The sequence below is a fragment of the Oreochromis niloticus genome, linkage group LG23, assembly GCF_001858045.2.
Source record: "Oreochromis niloticus isolate F11D_XX linkage group LG23, O_niloticus_UMD_NMBU, whole genome shotgun sequence".
Classification (NCBI taxonomy): domain Eukaryota; kingdom Metazoa; phylum Chordata; class Actinopteri; order Cichliformes; family Cichlidae; genus Oreochromis; species Oreochromis niloticus.
The window spans coordinates 38,806,267-38,817,847 of NC_031986.2; the positions used below are offsets into that span (position 1 = coordinate 38,806,267).

At 39.7% G+C, this 11,581-nt stretch overlaps 1 pseudogene; it reads right to left on the reverse strand.

The window, feature by feature from the left end:
- Positions 1–1,460: 1,460 nt before the first annotated feature.
- Positions 1,461–9,158, reverse strand: LOC100707692 (dimethylaniline monooxygenase [N-oxide-forming] 5-like; annotated as a pseudogene).
- Positions 9,159–11,581: the final 2,423 nt, after the last annotated feature.

The following is an 11,581-nucleotide window of genomic DNA, read 5'->3' on the forward strand; positions in this document are numbered from 1 at the left end:
GGAGGGTTCTTGGATGTGATGAAGGAGGACATGCAAAGTGTCGATGAGCTAGAGGAGGATGTGGATAAGGTGAGAGACCGATGACCCACTGTGGGGATCTCTTAAAGGAATACCCAAAAGAGGAAGGTGAGAAGCTACGCCAGAAAGTTGATTCTGCTCATCTGGAAATCAGTGGGAGACACCAAGAAACTGAAAACAACGAAAGAAGTTAAATTACAGCAAACAGCTATAAAAGTCGCATTTTATTCACAAGTCATACAAGCAAACGGACCGACAAATAAGTAAGTAAATAAATACCCCACAATTATCTGGAATGTTTCAAGAATTCCAATTTAATATTCACTGTCCATTTGTCAGACACTTACCTTCGGAAAGAGTCAAGTGCGATATTGTGCCATGGAAGTCAAGGTGTGGTGCTTTCATTACTTACATGGTATCTTTTGGTTTAGAATAAATTCATTTGGACTTCTGTAAGTAAAGCCAGACGTTGCATTTTAAAGTTAGCATGTTATCATTTCAGTTTAGTTCATTTCAGTGTTATTTATACACCGCCAGTTCATGGCGAACTCACTCAAAAGACAAATTAGCAATCTCTAGCGTCAAATACGTGAATTTTCCTTCACGTATTTTCCTCCATATCTTGTTATCTCTAAATCTGGCAACCCAAATGTTAAGAAATCACGCGTGGACGAAGCTTCTTCTGGGGTGTTTAGCGACGGCTCGTGAACGGGGGATAACTTAGTATGTACAGTAAAAAAAAAAAACTATCTATCTATCTATCTATCTATCTATCTATCTGATTTATTAATAAAAACAAACAAACAAAAGGTTTTAAGACACAACGATTACATATTACTGAACTAAAAAAAAGACAAAAAAATCTTTTGTAAAGTTTTATAGAATTTTATAGAATAACAAACACAGTGACAAACTACTTTGGGTTAGAATTCTCGTTTCACTGTCACAAAAATCAAATTATTATTATTATTTTTATTTATTTATTTACTTACTTACTTTTTATCCTGCTTTAACGGACAATTGCATGACACAATGATACTATGCCATCCTTAAAAAGCAATCTTAGTTCATCATAGTTACTGATTTGGCTGCATAAGGGAGATTCATAATCACATGCTTCCATGTGGCTTCCAGTGTGATGCAGACACAAAGGACAATACGAAAAACATACTGTAGTTTCATGTGGCTTTTTGAAGCAAAACATCACGCAAATACCCAAAGCACCATTAGGTGGCATTATTGATTCATTTTGGCTACATTACCAGTCCATTATTCAGCCTAGATATGGAGTTATGCAATAAGAACGGTCCAGGGGGTAAAGGTAATAAATTTAGAAAAGTACTTGGTGTGTGCAATTCTGACTACCTTTCCTCGCTTTGTTACCATCCTACTACACTTCCTGAGTCCGAATGACATCCTGACATTGCTGCTGTAGATCCTGGTGGTGTGGATCAGTGAATCAATGTCTCGTTCAATCTTGGCATACAGCTTGATGTCATCCATCTAGATGAAGTGGCTGACAATTGCTCCATTCCCCAGTCAGTATCCATAGCCTAAGGAGGCTAAGGAGACCCTTTCTTGGATGTCTGCCACTGTGATGCTTACTGAAGCTGTTCAGGGAGGTTGCTATCGTCTGCTCTTAGATCAACTATAGCCACTCAGCACTGCTGTTCTGGGTTATGTCAAGTCTCAGGTATGCATAGCTTGCTGTATTTCTTAGGCTTTCCTTGTTGTACTACCCTTTCTTCATCACACTTTTCTGCAGCTCTGATAGTTGGCTAACTTCCCTGCATGCTACCTTGATCTTGGCCCCTAGTCTCCTTTTCCAGAAAGACACAGCTGATCACGGTTTTCATGTTGTAGATCAGCTAGTTTGTTTCTGTCTGGTTTCCCCTTACGTTGCATTCACATCTTCTAGTAGACCTTTAGAGGGTACTTCACGTAATTGGTCATGGAGGGTCCAAGTTTTCAGCTTAGCCATGATACTATCTCTCAGGTCAGCTGCTCTAGCGCTCAATGCCTTCAAGTGCCAGTTGTACTTGGAGCTTAGTACCCAATCTTGGGTGGGGATGATAATATCTCCCCCCTGAACTGACGTGCTGGTTTCCCCTTGTCGTAACAATTATGCTGTACCTCATCAATCTGTAGTTGTGATAGTAGTTGCTTTTTCCTAATGTTGGAACACCGAGCTACTAGTTGTTTCACTTTTAGTCTAGATGTTGGGTACAGAAAATCCACTTCCACATCCATTTCATGTAACAGCACCCTTTTCTCATCTCTTGTTTCCTTATGTCTTCTTGTTATAACAACAATCTAACAGCATTTAACAACAAGCTAACAGAACCCACCTTTAGGTCTGCTTTGCATAGGTTGATGAGCTGGACACTGCAAACGCTGTTATAGAATACAGGGATTGTGCAACACTGAGTGGCAGTCTGGGTTCATTCAGGAATTTTGTAATCTCGTTCATGTAGCTGATATAACAGAGAAGATCAAAGTCCAGTCAAATGCAAAGTCAGTAAAATAAATGTCATAGGGTAACTATATGGCTCAGAAATCTGCTGACTTTTTAGATCAGATTTGCAGAGAAACAGATATTATGAGTACACAAAACTCCTTTGGGATAAATTATGCATTATGCAAATAATGCATCAGTTCCAGTGTGCAATATACTGAAAAATTGACTCATTTGGCATGTGCATGTATTAAATGTCACACACACACACACACACACACACACACACACACACACACACACACACACACACACACACACACACACACACAAATAAAAGTGTCCAAACTTTCATGCCAACCTGATTAATAGAAAAGCCAAATGAATAGCAGGCATGAACCTTTAACACAGTGTCAACAGCATGAAAAGATAACACAAAAAAACAAATGCTCTAACCTTTAAGGGGAACGTTGAGGCTGTTTTATTTTTTATTAGAAAAAGTTTTTTATTTTTTTCCTTTGCTAGATCTGAGCATAAATTGACTATATGCAATTCTACAATTTTAAGTCCTGACATTGTAAGACACTTAGAAAAAATATTGTCTACACATATTGTAGTCGGCCTTTGAAGTAATTAAATCATTGCACCACTCACTAATATATTTGAGTAATTAGTCCATTTCCATCGCTCATGTTATTTCTTGCAAAAGCATTACCAACCATTAAACTATTAAAAGACTAATCAGATCTTTTATTTCTGTTCAGTTATACATTTTGCATTACTGTGTAGGCAGGTACATTTTAACCCTGTCCAGCAAACTAGTGGGATCCTGTAGGAAAGCTTGAAGGTTGTTCCTCTTAACGCAGACAGTGAAGAACAAAGCAGCAGCTGACAGAAGCAGAGGCCACTTATATGATCTCCTGGGTTTGAGCTCATCACATGGTCTGGTCTGCAGGGGTTGAGTCACTCTCTCCCACTGAGTGAGGATGGCCTGGCGGGCTCCAGCCCACTTTCCTGGCCCCCTGAGACGATACTGGTAGGGGGTGCAGGGACCAAAGAGCACATTCATTCCCAGCCTGGGGTCAGTCAGCAGCATCCTTGGGATGTTGGGTTGAACTCCCACCAGCTCTGCTATTTCATCCATGTAACTAACAGAGTCCACCTGGATGGTGTGTCTCTGACTGGTGACATACCTGAAAATGACATTTAAGTTGAACATGTGCAGAACAAAAAGTGATGTGTTACAGATCCTATATATTTAAGCAGCCACAAAATCAAGTAAATCTACTTTATTACCTTTGAGCCATGGCTGCCTGCTTCCACTGTATATCTTTTAGCATAACAACTACAGAAGGAAGCTTTATGCAGCCTGTTAAAGAACACAACAGTCTACTTTAGTAATAATGAAAACCTGTAAATGCCTGAGTTGATAAAAAACAAGTATTTTAAATTAAACTCTGACCTTTAAAGACACGTGTGGCCCACCTGGCCTGCAACTCAGAGATGGGCATAATAGATCCCAATGGCTGGACTAGACCAATGATAGCCAGCGTGGGGCGTTCGAGCTCAGGAGGAAACACATATTTGTACAGAGATGCTTTGTTGTTAGACACTGAGACCACCTGTGAAGCCAGGAATGGAAAGGAATACCGGTATCCTGTAGCAAATATCTGAAAGACAGAGGTCCATGTTAGTCAAAAGTCATTTTTACTGTTCTGTATGAAGGTGAAGAAAAGTGGGTAATTCCAGACCTACCACCAGGTCAACATCTTCCACTACACTGCCATCATCAAACTCCACACTGGAACCTTGAAATCTGCAGATGTTGGGTTTGACCTGAACTGTTCCAGAGAGGATGCGGTTGGGAAGCTCATCATTTAATGTTGGATATTGGCTCAACAGCCTGAAATGGAAAGTTAAATATTGCCCTATTGATATGATGAAAAAAATTAATTTACTGGCTTTACAGTCATGCAATCATGAGGCCAAGTTTCTGGCCAAAATATCTGATAGGAAGAAATGCAATAAAGTCATTAAAATAGTAATAAAGATTTGCCCAACACAAGATTCAAGGGAGTCTACCTACTGTATTACAAATATAAAGTGCAGTTGTAGATATTAACACAATACCTGTGCTTTGGCTTTAGATTGTACAGAGTGTGATCAAATATTTTGTTTAGTCGTCTCTCTCCCAGACTACAGAAAAAACCAAAGGGAACAGTTTTCCTTAGAAAGTCGAACACTGTTAAAATACAAGTCAATGGGAATCCCGTTATCCCCAAGTCTGTTCAGAATCCAGGCTCCCCTTCGAGTGCTGAGGTAAACCTAGGATGAAATTAATCATTGTCAGCCATTGCTCTGGTTCTTGGTATATTTTTTTAAATGTAATTCTCATCATACTGATAGCGTCTGAACTACTAATAGGTTAATTATTCATGTATAAGGTGTATGTTTTGATGGTATGGGTTCAGGTCCAAAAATGTCAGAATTGAATTTAACTGAATGAATTTTGGGGTAAATTATTATTATTTTAAAAAAATGTTAAATGAGGAATCAATTCATCTCATTCCAACCTGCTTGGTGACTCTACTCAGTTCCACTGCTATGTCTGCTCCAGAGTTTCCAATTCCAATCACTATGACATTTTTATTCCTCCACCCCTCAGGAGTCTTGTAGTCTCTGCTGTGGAAATACTTCCCCGTGAAAGTTTCAATGCCTGAAGAAAATAAAACAGCAAGACACAATCTCCCTTTCTGTTTCCACGACAGACATTGTTAAAGAATGTCAAACATTGGTTATTAAATATTATTACTTCCTCTTTCTATTGCTACAGCCAAACTCTATAAAACTACATAAAATCTGCATGTAGTTTATTGCTAGCCTGCAGACAAGTGTTACCTGGAAAGTCATGAAGAGGCATGTTGGGGTAGCAGTGGTGTCCAATACAGATCATCACAGCTTCAAAAACGTGTTTCTCTTTCTTGCCATCCTTGTTCTCTGTTTCAACAACCCACTCGCCTGAATGAGAAAAATCTGATTTCTGCTTCACCTGTAAGACTTTGGTCTGGACAACAAAAAGACAGAAGCAGGTTGTTGATAAGAGCGCGGGTATGCCCCATTTATATATATCAGTACTAAAAAGTACTAAAAAAAGCATTTTTCTTTTGAAAACTAGGCGATACTTTAGGTTGTGCCAACAGAATACAGAAAGATAGCAAAACATCCTTACGTTAAAGCGTATGTGCTTGGTGAGCTGGAAGTGGTCAGCATACAGCCGAAAGTAGTCCATGATGAGGGAGTTGTGCATGTAGTTTGGGAAGTGTGCAGGGATGGGAAAATCACTGAAACACATCATCTCCTTGGAAGAATTGATTATGACAGAAAAGTAGATACTGGCCCTGTCTGGCTCTGGATTCTCCTGCAGAGAAAGCCATGAATAGAGAAAAACAAATCTCATCTGTCAGAGCAAAGCAAAGTCTGATCTGTAAATTGTCTAACCCACCTTAACCCTCCACAGACCACCAATGTCATTGCTGCTTTCAAAGCAGACAGGCTCCAGCCCCTCATCCAGACAGCACTTAATAGAGGCCAGACCTGAAGCCCCTCCTCCAACAATTGCTACACGATGTGTCATTCTTCAGCTCTGTGGAGAGTGAATCAGATCAGTCCACAACATTTTTACTCTAAAATAGGGAATTGCATCCATGGAGCTGTATACAACAGGACGTTCGCCCCTATTTCTTTTCATAAACAATTTTTACCAGTGTTTGCTTGGAAGAGCTATCACTGCCAAACGTAACGCTTGTTTTGGCCATAGAGATTGACAGACCACATGGCTTTCGCGCATTGCATGCCGGGTACTAGTGGCAAAACAATCAAAGCAATGCATCAAACGCAAGCATTTGCAGCACCGCAAAACGTTCATTCTCCGGTTCCAATACCTTCTTGCTTTTTCTTTGCCCCCCAGAAAAGGTATGTACAAAACGAAGGAGAACAATGCCGGCCCGTACAAAGACAGACTTGATGAAAAGTCAAAGAAAAGATAAATACACATTCGTTAACCGTTTATTAATAGGACCTTTGAGCTCAACGGTAATTAATTAGTAGTGGAAATAATTTCTGGTACGCATTACAGAAATGTAGCAGTGACAATAATATTGTATGCTGTAATTGTACTGGGCAATTAGTGATACAAAAAAACTTTTATCCTGTGAATAAAAGTATATGTTTTTGTCAATGTACCATGGTAATAACAGAAGCGAAACGCAATATTCTGTCAGGGCAATTCACTATTTATGCACAATAAACAAAGTTCAGCACCAGACTTGCTTGTAACCTATATCACCAATTATGTTATGAAAAATGACGTATTAACTACTACAAAACACTGACCTTTGTGGAAATGCTTGGAGCAGACTAACATGTGAGCTGGAGTGTTCTGGGACGTTATATTTGGTCTTCGAATGGCTGCAATCCAGGCCATCCGTCGGCTCTTTGTTACTTCGGAAACATGGCTTGAACAATTTCTCTTCAACGACGTAATCCGATAACAACCGATCTCTTTACCCGTCGGCTTCCCGTGGCTGTCATGCGACCGGCTATTGCAGTTAATAATACAACAGCTTCTTGCCATTTTTTGTGTTTCTTTTTATCGCTGTGTAACTGATTTCAATTGAAAGCCTGCGTGCGCTAGTACCGCTTGCCACTCGTTCCCAGAATCCTTTGCGGTTTTACCCCTGAATGACGTCACATTTTCAATCTCTATAGCTGTAGTCCACTCTGGCTTTGGATTTCATGTTCCCAGGTAATTTAATGTTGCAAGGCAACATTCTTCCACAAAATGCTCTTGGGAGTATTGTGACTCAACATTTAGTCAGGTGATAAAACCAGCTCATAAGAACTCAAAAGGCAGCTTTATTGCTGAACACCAGAAATACAAAACTAACTAAACTGGGAATACACATGGGTCTAAGCAGGTAGGCAAGCAGGCAGAACACATGGCCACCTCCTCCACCTTATCCGGGGAAACGCCAAGATGTCCCCAGGCCAGCCAAGAGATATAATCTCTCCAGCTTGTCCTGGGTCTGCTTCCCAGTGTGACATGCCCGAAACACCTCACTCAGGAGGCGCCCAGGAGGCATCCTAGCTTGAACCACCTCAACTGCCTCCTTTTGATTTGGAGGAGCAGCGGCTCTACTCTGAGCCCCTCCCGGATGGCTGCAAACCATTCCAGTGCAAGCTGGAGGCTGTCACTTGACGAAGCCAAAAGAACCACATCATCTGCGAGAGAGATTTTGAGACCACCCAAGTGAAAGCCTTCCACCACTTGGCTCCACCTAGAAATTCTGTCCATAAAAAATTACTAACAGAATCGGTTCGGTCACCCACCCGAAATGAGTCCGACTTATTCCCGGCTATGTGGACCAAGCTCTTGCAATGGATGCATAAGTATCGAATGGCCCATACCAATGGGCCAGATACCCCATACTCCCCAAAGCACCTCCAACAGGACATGCTCAAATGTCTTCTCCAAGTCCACAAAACACATGTAGAGTAGACTGGTTGGGCAAACTCCCAAGAATCATCGAAGTATCATTGAGACGTTAAAGAGCTGGTCCAGTGTTCCACGACCAGGACAAAAAAACATATTGTTGCTTCTGTATCCGCGGTTCAACCAATGGATGGACTCTCCTTTCCAGCATCCCGGCACAGACTTTGCCAGGGAGGCTGAGGAGTTTGATCCCCCTATAGTTGGAACACACCCTCCCCCTTCTTAAAGTTTGAAACACCCACCTCGGTCTGCCAATGCGGGATTGATAATAATAATAATAATAATAATAATAAATTATTCTATTATTAATTATTACTATTAAATAGTTTTTATTTGATTTATAGCTCCACTTATTGTTCACATTTTTGTTCTTCATGTATATCCTTAGTATTTTGAATCTTAAGATCTTATTTCCCATTATTGTGTATATCTGAGTTTCTATACACAATAATGTGTATTTTTCTTCTGTGTTTTCCTCATGTTGACTTTACATTTGTGACTAAGTTTCCCTCTTTGGTCATTGTTACTTATTTCCTGGTTTAGTTACTTGTTTTTTTCTGTGCCTTGTTTATAGTTTTACTTCCTCTCCTTTGATTGCGTTGATTGTGTGGACTTGCCTATTGTTTCCCCATTAGCCCTCATTGTGGGAGTGTATATAGTTCTGTTGTTTCTTTGCTCACTGTAAGTGTCTGTTAACCTACTCTTCTGTTGCCTTGCCTTTGATTTCTACAGTTTGTTTTATGTTTTTGACTTAAATATATATTTTTTTGACTTTTGCTGCTTGCATTTGAATCCTCAATACTCTGTGAAACACCCAGACTCAGAAACTTTCTATAAACATATATAAACTGCCACATGCCCCATATCCCACAACAAAATGAAGCAATCATAAACAGATGAGAACACCTAAATGTACAGTTCAGAACTAAAAATGAAGGAACAACTAACCCTGATACAACAGCCCTTAATGCACTCAGCAGTTATGATAAAGTATCCAAATTTCTTACCTTGTTTGAAGAAATTAAGAGAGCTTTCATACTGCATTTAACTCAGCAGAGAGTAGGAATGAAAATAGTTGGTCTAAATATAAAAGGAGCCTATGAACCCTTGCTTCACAGGAGGGTCAGTTATTGACTACAGGACCGAAGGAAAAGCAAACAAATCCTCAGTATGTTATGTTTTGCATGTCAGTGACCCTGAAAAGCAAAAATTACCATCATACAAAACCTGGTGTTAAAAAGAAAAGCACAGTAAAGTTTGAAAATACACCGAGTTTCATCTTAAAAGGGTTTAAATGGTTTTCTAAAATGGTACTTTGCTTTTCAGTGATTCACTCAGTACAAAACAATTCTGAAAAAGTTAGGTTTCTGAGTAAACTGTAAATAGAAAACAAAAAACAATAATCTGCAAATCCCCTAACCCACATTTTATTCACAACAGAACACGAAAAACATCAAATGCTTAAAAATGTTAGCTCGTTTTGAATTTGATGGCAGCACCACATCTCAGAAGTGGTGGGAGGGGGTAACAAAATACTGGAATAGTAAGTGTTACTAAAACATATCTGGAGGAACATTTTGCCAGTTATTCGGTTAACTGGCAGCAAGTCAGAAACGTAAGTATAAAAAGTTTCTCAGAGGTAAAGATAGGCAGAGGGGCACAATTGTGCAACAATTTTAGGATGACGTTCCCTGATGTAAAATTTTGTAGACTGTGACTATCCAGTCATCTATAGTATATAAAATCTAATGAATCTTGGAAAAATATCTGCTCACAGGCGACAAAACCAAAAGTAATTACTGGATGTCTACTTCTTCAGGCCTTCAGGCAGCACTGCACTAAAATCAGCCAATAAAAATCTAAAAATCTGTTGATTCTATTATGGAAATCGCTGCATGTGCTTAGAAACACTTCCAGAAATTATTGTACCTGAACACAGCTGACTATGCCATCCAGAAATGCAATTTAAAACTCCATTATGCAAAGCTGAAGCTGTAATTGAACATGATCCAGAAAAACAGCTCTTCTCTGAGAATCATCAGTGTTGAAAGCTATATACAGGTTTAAAGCAACCTGTTGGCATCCACATTATGTCTTCTTCAGGAAAGGCTTGCATGTTAATTGCAAAACAATGTTATATTACTGTAGATGTTACAAAAGCATGGCTACAAAAGCATGGGCATGTTTTTAGTGTTCTATAATGAATTATGGGTTTATGATATTTGTAACTCATTGCATTTATATTTTCATGTACACAGCTTCCAAACTTTTTTGTACATATTCTTGCATGACTTGGATAAACACACCTTTCTGACTTTTCTCAGATGATTGGTGATGAATTTGCAAGTTCTCACTTGAGTAGAGATTCACCCTGTCCCCCTCCCAGATCACGCTTTTCTCTCACTTCCCATGTCGTCTCCTCATTAAGAGTATTTCTGCAGAGTTTGACTTGTTAGCTGTTTCTATTTAGCTCTTTTTTTCTCTGCTATTTTATTTTATTTATACCAAAAAATCTAATTACAAACATGAATACCAGAAAATGTCACTTTGTCAGGCACTGTGGCCAGACATTTCATACTTTGAACTGACTGTTCATACTGGACATTGCACTGGTTGTTACGCACACCAACACTGATGCCATCACAGCACCATCAAAATTTATAATGGTGCTTGAAGCATGTCAGAGTTGTACTTATCCTGAACAATATGCGTCACTTCTCAGAAAACCCCCCCACTGCTGATACAGAGGTGCTGATATAGGAAGTAATCAATAAGGGAAGTAAAGTGACTGCACGCAGAGGCTGGAAAATTTGGGAAAATTTTTCTCTGGAAAAATCTTGTCTTTTTCAGCTGCTGAAGCATCTGCATCTGCATAAGATGGGACCTTCTGAGAACCTAGACTTATATATCACTGAAATGACCAAGCTGCTCACACACTCGAGTCTCCAGCTCGATTGTTCCAGCTGTGAGTGCCAGAATATAAAAGTGAAGAGGTGCGCAATAAACACTGCACGTCAGCAATTCATGTGTGTGCCACCGTTCATGAGAAAGGCAAAGGTGAGCACAAAAAGGCCAGAATTTTTGTCTTAGAACAACCACTTGGAAAAATCTAACGTGGCAGATTATATTACATTCTATACTAGCTACAAACACAGTACCTGTGCTTTGGCTTTAGATTGTGTTGAGTTATTAACAATCTACACAGCTTTAAAACTGAAGCTTCATGCATTATCATTGCAAACAATGATGATAAATGAACTGATTCTTATATAGCGCTTTTCTAGCCTCCTGGAGTACTCAAAGCGCTGTATACAACACGCTGCATTCACCCCACACTCACCCATTCACCCAAGCACTATTATCTATACTATTTTGAGTGCTTTCTAACTATCATTCATACGCATTCATACTCCGATGGATGCATTGGAGAGCAAGTCGGGGTTAGTATCTTGCCCAAGGATATTTGGCATGCAAACTGGGGGAGCCAGGGATCAAACCTTCTCATCAGCAGCTGACCCGCTCTACCTCCTGAGCACCCCAATAATGTATGTATGGTC